The following is an 8,981-nucleotide window of genomic DNA, read 5'->3' on the forward strand; positions in this document are numbered from 1 at the left end:
AAGCCCTTCAAATTCAGAAATATCTTCAAGTTGTTTTTTTCATACATGGTTTCTCAGTCAAGGAGCTGTTGCACCCTTGGGTGTTGTGAAATCCTTTTAAAGGTGCCATGGGGTGCAAGGAGGTTAGCATACGATTGTCTAAGCCAGTCACTCCTTACTATCAAGCCCTTCTGTGAGGAGGTAAATACCATTAAAAAAAAAACAGTTTTAGAAATTGAGAGTCATTCAATTAAAAATAAGTTATTTACAGCTGCCAAGTGTCTAAAAAGTTGAGAATAACAGAGTGGACAAAAGGGGCGGGGGTGTAGTTCTCTATGTTAAGGAAAGCTACACATCCCTGAAAGCTGACATTGGCACCCAGGGAGGATGACTCAAGACCCTCTGGGTGAAAATCCATGGGAAACATAGCACAGGGGACACTACAGTGGGAGTCTACTACAGACCCCCTACCCAGGATCAAGAACTCGACCAGGAGTTCTCCAGGGAGTTGGATGAGGCTGCATGCTCCAGGTGCATGGTTGTCATGGGAGACTTCAACTACCCAGAAATCTCATGAAAAGAGTGCTTGGCCAAATTCAAGAAGTTGCAAAGCTTTTTCTCATGTGTGGATGAGCTCTATTTGATGCATGAAGTCTACAGACTGACGAGAGGTAAAGCACTGCTCAACCTGGTACTGGCAACCAGGGCCAACCTTATCAGTGACCTAACAATTGAAGGGAAGCTGGGTGACAGTGACCACAAACTAATAACCTTCACCATCCACCATAAAGCTGGCAAGTCAGTCAGTAATACAGAAGTCCTTGACTTCAGGAAAGCTGACTTCAATAAGCTAAGGAGGCTTGTCAGTGAGGCCCTAAGGGCCACAACCCAAAGGGGAGGGGAGTGCAGGATGAGTGGTTGCTCCTCAAGGGAGCAATCCTGGATGCACAAGCAAAGTCAATCCCATCTTGGAGGAAAGGCAGCAAAAGTGCTCAGCAGCCCCCTTGGCTTTCCAGGGAACTAGAGGACCTCCTGCATCTTAAAAGAAAGACCTACAAAGGACGGAGGACTGGATCCACCACCAAAGACGAATACTCTGCTCTGGTTCAGACCTGCAGAGAGCAAACCAGGAAAGCCAAGGCTGCAACGGAACTCCAACTAGCTATAAATATCAAGGACAATAAAAAGCCTTTTTTTTAGATATGTGGGGAGCTGAAGGAAAAGCAAGGGAAACATTGGACCCCTTCTAAACTAGATGGAACAACTGACAACTGATGCCCATGAAAAAGCGAACTTGCTAAATGCGTACTTTGTATCAGTTTTTCACCAATCCCATGGGACCCCTCCTGCCCACTACGGGACAGGGAGGCCTGGGTGAGGGAGATCCCTTACCCTCCATCAATGCTGACCTCATGAAGGAACAACTTGAGAAGCTGGATACTTTCAAGTCAGACAACCCTGACAGTTTACACCCCAGGATAGTCGAGGAGCTGGCTAGCATCATAGCTCAGCCTGTGGCACAGATCTTAGAAAACTCCTAGTGCTCTGGTGAAGTTCCCAAAAATTGGAAGAAGGCCAATGTGGTGCCTATCTTCAAGAAAGGGAGGCAAGTGGATCCGGCAAACTACAGGCCCATCAGCCTGACCTCTATCCCAGGGAAGGTCTTGGAAAAAATTATCAAAGAGGCCATCCCTAACACACTGGCTGATGGCAACATCCTGAGGGATAGCCAGCACAGATTTGTTGTGGGTAGGTCTTGCTTGACCAATCTCATTTCCTTTGATGACCAGGTGACCTATCACCTGGACAAGGGAGAAGAGATTGATGTCATCTATCTTGACTTCAAAAAAGCCTTTGATCTGGTATCCCATGATCACCTCTTAGCAAAACTGGCCAACTGCGGCCTCGGCCTCACCACGATCTACTGGCTGGAGAATTGGCTCCATGGTAGGACCCAGAGGGTGGTGGTTGATAGAAGTCAATCGTTGTGATGTGCTGTGACCAGTGGGGTCCCTCAAGGCTTTGTCCTAGGGCCTATACTATTTAACATCTTCATTAATGATGTAGACATTGGTGTCAGAAGCAGACTGGCCAAGTTCACCGAGGACACCAAACTCTGGGGTAAAGCATCCACCCCTGAGGACAGGAAGGTGATCCAGGCAGACTTTGACAGGTTCAGGAATTGGGCGGATGAGAACGTGATGGTGTTTAACACCGAAAAATGCAAGGTTCTCCACCTTGGGAGGAAAAACCTGCAGCATGCTTATAGGCTCGGCAGTGCTGCACTGGTTAGCACTACAGATGAAAGGGACTTGGGGGTCATGATTGACCACAAGATGAACATGAGCCTTCGATGTGATGCTGTGGCTAGTAAAGTGTGCAAAATGCTGGCCTGCCTCCATAGATGCTTCTCAAGTAAATCCCAAGATGTCATTCTCCCGTTGTACTTGGCCTTGGTGAGGCCGCAGCTGGAGTACTACATCCAGGTTGGGGCTCCACAATTCAAAAAGGATGTGGAGAACCTTGAGAGAGTACAGAGGAGAGTCACATGCATGATTAGAGGTCAGAAATACAGACCTTATGATAAAAGGCTGAGAGCCATGGGACTCTTTAGCCTGGAAAAGCGCAGGCTCGGGGTGATCTAGTGGCCACCTATAAGTTTATCAGAGGTGCTCACCAGGATCTGGGGGAACATCTGTTCACCAGAGCTCCACAAGGGATGACAAGGTCAAATGGTCACAAACTTCTCCATGACTGCTTCAGGCTGGACATAAGGAAGAACTTCTTTACTGTCAGAGCCCCCAAGGTTTGAAATAGACTGCCGCCGGAGGTGGTTCAAGTACCTACCTTGAACGCCTTCAAGAAACAGTTGGATATTTATCTTCCTGAGATCCTATGATCCCTGCTGACTTCCTGCCCCTGGGGCAGGGGGCTGGACTTAATGATCTTCCAAGGTCCCTTCCAGCCCTAGCATCTATGAATCTATCATTTACTAACTGGGCGAGAAGAAGACTCCTCTCCCAATATCCCATGGAAAGGAAAGACAGTCACACCATTTCTTCTACCACTACTTCTAGTGGAAACCTGCTCATATGTATCATCAGATGCTTTACAGTGCGGACTAATAATGAACCTAGCAATGAAACAATGCTGGAATTCCATGAGATTTGGCTGGATAATAAACACATGCAGTTTAGTTCTTATAGAGATGTAATAGGAGTTCTTATTCTTGGATATATTAATACCTCTTAAGAGGATTCAAAGAACCCTTAATTTTGAACTGCCTTGGCATCACATTTTCAAACAAGTTCTTAAATTGCTGTCTGCAGATTTTATTAAAAGATTGTGCAAAAAACATTTGTACATGTAACCCAGACAACTGTACCTTTAACTACATATTTTATATCAACATTTGGCTGCAGGCACAAATAGTAGAAGCTCAGTTAATTTAGACCTTTGTGTTGCTTTCACATTAGGAGCATTTCACACATTGAGTTGTGCAATATTGCTTTTTTTAAGGGAATGCACGTCGTATATTACACACACAGACCAACTTCACAGTGTATGTGTATGTATATAAAGAAACATATGCAAGCTTTTGCATTTTTATCCTCTGTGTTTTGGGAAAGAGTATTTTTAACCACAGCTGCTTTAAAACAATCCCCGTACAGTTGCTAAACAAGATTAATAATATATTTCTTATATGAATTATTTATTTTTCTAATATTTAACCAGAAAAAATGGAGGTCTTTTTGGCATTTCACACTCAAATATTTCCTGGAACAAGTGGAAATTATAAAGATAAAAATGCCATGTTTAACATATTCTAAAATCAGGCTGCTATTGCATACTATTTTAAGACTTGCATCCCCAAGAGAAGCCTCTAATTTCTTGTTGAGAAATAGAAAGACTCAAAATCAAGTAATTATTCTTTTCATGGCTATTCGACTTTTGGGGCTTGTGTACCCTAGGAGACTAGGATGTAGAGAGTCCGGAAACCTAATTATCTCATTTTATGAAATCTGTCATTCATTTATGACTCAAGCCATCTTTCTCTAATTAAGAGTTTCAATACAATCTGTTTACATAGTCTCAGCATAAAAGCTAAAATATTCTACAATTCTAATTTTCACTTAACTACAACAAGCTTTCAGAGTTCTTGAATTTGGGAATTAGAAACAGGACTGAGCTATACAATGCCCCCACTCCTCCCCCCACCCAAAAAAACTCCCTCCCTCCCCCTGCAAAAAACCCTGATTTTAAATTTGACAGTCTGGAGCAAGGTTTCCATGTGGCTTATTGTTCAGATGGGGACCATCCAAAATCCTCTGTTGTAAATTAAGATTTCAAACCCTATAACCCTTTCAGGAGCCAAGGGCTACTTTCCCCAAAAAATAATATATTATTTTTAAATAAAAATAAGAACTACCACCACCACAACCACTTCTCTCTGGAATATAGTTGTTGTTGTTTGCTTAGACTTTATACTAACAACCAAATATTAGTCTATTGTTACTGACTTCGGTAGTAGATAACACATTAATATTTAGGTTTATCCTGATTTACATCATAGAAGATGTGTCTATACAAGATGCTTTGCTGCTTAGTAGACTAATCTATTGCACAGTAAAGCATCACTATCTATACATGCATAGTAGGATTTACTGCACAGTAAATTAGTTTGCTGCACCATTGGCTAGTACCTGTAAATACAGGCACTAGATTAACTATTCATAAGTTATTGCGCAGTAGCACTCATGTAGACGCTCACCAAATTTACTCCTGGCCAGCCATACCAGCAGGGGGACACAGGGGATAGAGGAGTTCTCTGACCCCCGTCCTGGTGCTACACAGCTCCTGGCTCTCCCCCCCACCCCTGCCAGGAGCTGGGAACCAATCAGCACTGGGATGGGGCCATTCTCTGCCACCCTGTCCTAGCGCTGCATGGCTCTTGGTTCCCTACAGGAGCCAAGAACAGATCAGTACTGGGATGTGGTCATTCTCTGCCCCACCCCCACCCCAGCACTGTGCAGCTCCCAGTTCCCCACAGGAGCCAGGAGCCAAGCAGGACCAGGACTGGGGAGCAATCTGCTTTCCTGCTCAGCTGGGGGTTCACTAGCATTTGTCCCACTTGAAGGGCAGCTGCTGTCCAGAAGTTGCCCCACTCCTGGGGTAGCTACCAGCAAGCCCCTGCCTGGGTGGGGAAACCCCACTGAGTAAGAGGCTTACTGGCAGCTGTGTCTCCTGATATGCATGGGGCTGTGAGAGCTCTGCTGGTTGCAGTGGCAGCTGTCTCCCAGCCCCATACACATCAGGACCACTCCTGATGTGCATGGGGCCAAGAGACATCTGCCACTGCAGCTGGCCGAGCTCTCACAGCCCCATGCACATCACAACTGGACCCATTTTCTTTGATGAACTGCTTTGATGAGAAGCAACTTGTGAAAAAATGTTTCTGATACCATGTTATTATAGGAATGTGATAACGTTAGGTAAACCATTACATAATGTGTAGTGTTTGCCATCATTTAATCACTTGATAATTTATAAAATTTAAGCCAATTAACAAAGGAACAGCAAATTTTCCACTGGCAAAGACTAAAGTATTGAAAAATTGTGTTGCATACCTAAAAGATAGCTAACAAACAGGGAAAATGTACTTGTGAATTTTATTGCCTCATTTCCTAGAGAAAAGGAATCCCCAGTAGAGGAGTCAGTCTATTGACAGAATAAACAGACAGCAAATGCCAGGAAATTTTGGCACCATATAAATGTATACTGTATTATGCTTCTTTTCCCCAACAGTAAACAGTATCTTTCTACAGAAGCAGGCAGACTACAATAGCCAGACCCCAAACTCCTCTGAAAGGATATTCCAGTTTTGAAATGCCTCGGTAACTCAGAACAAAAAAAGAGAAATGATGGCCCCAGCCACAGGTTTTACTATCAAATGAGTCCTAGTCACCTAACCCTACCCTCTTATTGTAGAAGAGATAGTTTAAAGTGCTCTTTCCAGAAAATGCTGGAGTTATGTGAGAAAAAAATATTTAAAGTTTCTCATAAACTTATCTTGTTGGGGATATATTATTGGCCACATGTTGGGCAAATATAGTATGTGGGAAATATAGTATTGTTAGTCACTACTTATCAGGGGAATAATACATCAAGGGCTCAGCAAACAACTGTTCACAAGGGCACCCATGGGGAAAACCAGGAGTAATGGTCACAAAATCCTGGAAGACCATTTTAGGCTTAACACTAGGAAAAACTTCTTCACACTCAGGGTGTCCAGATTGTGTAATAAGCTCCCTTCAGAGGTGGTGCAATCACCTACCCTGGAAATCTTCAAGAGGAGACTAGACAGTCACCTTACTGGGTCACCCAACCCCAGTTGTCATTCCTGCTTGGTGCAGGGGCCTGGACCTGATGTTCTTGTGAGGTCCCTTCCAGCCCTTTACAATCTATGAATCTCGTTTCATTATTAGTGCCTTCCCTGTCTCTTCCTTCTTTTCACCACCACTATAATGCTAGAAGTTATAATTTAGAGATGCCCCCTAAGAGGAGACTGAGGGAGTTGGAAACTGTAAGATGGTGCATCAGTTAGATTGCAGCTAGAAGTTAGTTACTTGGGAGTTACAGAGAAACTAAAGTGCTGAAGAAACTTGCTTATTGCTCCAAAAATAAAACTTGCTTTTTTAAGTTCTTCTCATTCATGTATGCCTGTATTTACTGAATCCAGTAATCACTACAATAGTTATATCTGTCTCTTTTCTTTTCTCTCAGTCCCTCCTCCTAATGTAGCCAGAAGAGCAACTTCCATTCTTTTCCAGAGAGAATAACATTTCTCCATGACACCCAAACTTTCCTTTTAACTAGTCCCTCTGCTCATTCCATCTTATGCACCCTGTTTATAATGCACATTTTAATGCATTAGTGACCTATCCATCAATCATTTTTATCCCTTCTCAGCCATGCAGTATTTTTTTTCCTACATAATTGTATAGAATCAGTGGAAGATTGATTGCCATGTTTCCTATTTAGATTCCAATTTAGAAGTAAAACTATAGTATCCTAAATTCAGATCCCAGGAGAGAGCATTCCATTGGACTGGACTATTCTGGACTATATTTCCCTCTTCCCCCAAACACAGCTAAACCTTTGTATGTCTTTTGAAAGCAAGAGTGTTTGCATATGGAAGGTTAATCTGTTAAACTGATAAAGGAAGAGCAAGGAAAAAAACCAAAAAACTTCTCAACACAGATACTGAAGGTGTTGCATGTTTCTGGAGGAGCCAATGAGTTGAGGAATGGAAAGGTTACTTGCAGATGAGATATAATGTTTGCCCTTTCCCTATCCCTTCCTGCTACTATTCTACGTTTGGATTTTGGAAAAGAGGTCGTCTGTTCATTCCTAAGTCCTCATGTCATTATACAACACTATAAATAGCTTTCCACAGACATAGGAAGGAACCTTGTTGTGTTGCTGCTGTTCATGATTATGACTGACTGTACTAATGTTTTCCCTTTCAGTAATATAATCTTATTTAATAGCTGCTTCCCTCAGTAGTCTATTTATGGAAAGGATATTTAATTATATGCCTGGTTTATCATTTCTTATATTAATTACATCTAGAGGTCATGTGCTGGCACATTTAATATTTAATGTTTTGAAAATAAATTAAAATATATAATTTCAAGGTAACGTATTTCTAGATATTACAAAAGGATTACAAAAATAATTAGGTACTATATTGAAAGACTAGATGACTGAAGCAATGGTTAAAAGGAAATAGAGTCTTTCTTCTGTAGTATACCAGTTGAAATCCAGTCCAGCCTACCAGCAATAGAAATCCAATACCCAAATAGAGCTGTTTTCATTCTTTGCTAGGACTATGGAATTAACTCACACTGGTATTTTTAAAGCATCCCAAAGGTGCTTTACTCCCTTAGGTTCCTTTGAAACACCTAGCCTTGTACCTTTTATTGCTTACAGGTTATTCACAAAGCCTGAATTCTGGATGGATATATTAATACATTAAAGTTAAGGAAAGAGAGATCATTAGACAAATCAGTTTGAAGTCAGGCAGGAACAGGGCAGGGTGGCACCTTGAAGACTAACTGGTTCAGAGAGGCATGAACTTTTGTAGATGCCAGCCTACTTTGTCGGATGTTAGTTTGAGTATGAATAACCTTGTATATCTTACTTGTATTCATATGTATAGACATTCTCAAAACAAATAGTAGTAGTAGTAGTAGTAGTAGTAGTAGTAGTAGTATTCTGGCAGTGGCTACAGGTCCCAACTTTTGGAGGACTCATGCTAGACCAGGGGTGGGCAAAATGCAGCCCAGGGGCTGGATGTGGCCCACCAGGCTATTCTATCCGCCCTGTGGGGCCCCTAAAAAATTTAGAACATTCATATTTATCTGCCCCTGGCTGCCTATCATGCAGCCCTCAATGGCTTGCCAAAACTCAGTAAGCGGCCCTCTGCCGAAAATAATTGCCCACCCCTGGGCTAGATGCTGAGATCTGAGGCACAGAGAGACTTTCTAATGGCTACCTAGGAAGTTTGTGACAAAGCCAACAGCTGAAGCTAGTTCTTTTAAAACCCAGCCTACTGCCTCAGCCTTTTCTTCCTCTTAAACACTGACAATAAATTAAAACCTTAACATTTGCAAATAACAAATAAAAGGGACATAAAAGTATGAAAACAAATTTCCATGTGTGACGGGCTGGCTGGCAGTGACCTGGCCCAGGGGTTTTGAAAGGGCAAAAGATGATTGGAGGACTTGGGATTCCCTTTCCTCACCAATCTGGTAATGATTTGGCCCAGGGGTTTTGAAGGGGTAAAAGATGATTGGAGGACTTGGGATTCCCTTTCTGCACCAATCAGGCTCCAGAGATTCACCCCATGTCCCGATTAGCCCCTTGGCTCACCTGGAGGGGGATAAAAAGGGCAGCATGGGCTGACTCAGAGGAGAGATCAGTGAGGGACAACAAGGGAG

This window comes from Gavialis gangeticus, unplaced genomic scaffold (assembly GCF_001723915.1).
Source record: "Gavialis gangeticus isolate Ggan-Ray unplaced genomic scaffold, GavGan_comp1, whole genome shotgun sequence".
Classification (NCBI taxonomy): domain Eukaryota; kingdom Metazoa; phylum Chordata; order Crocodylia; family Gavialidae; genus Gavialis; species Gavialis gangeticus.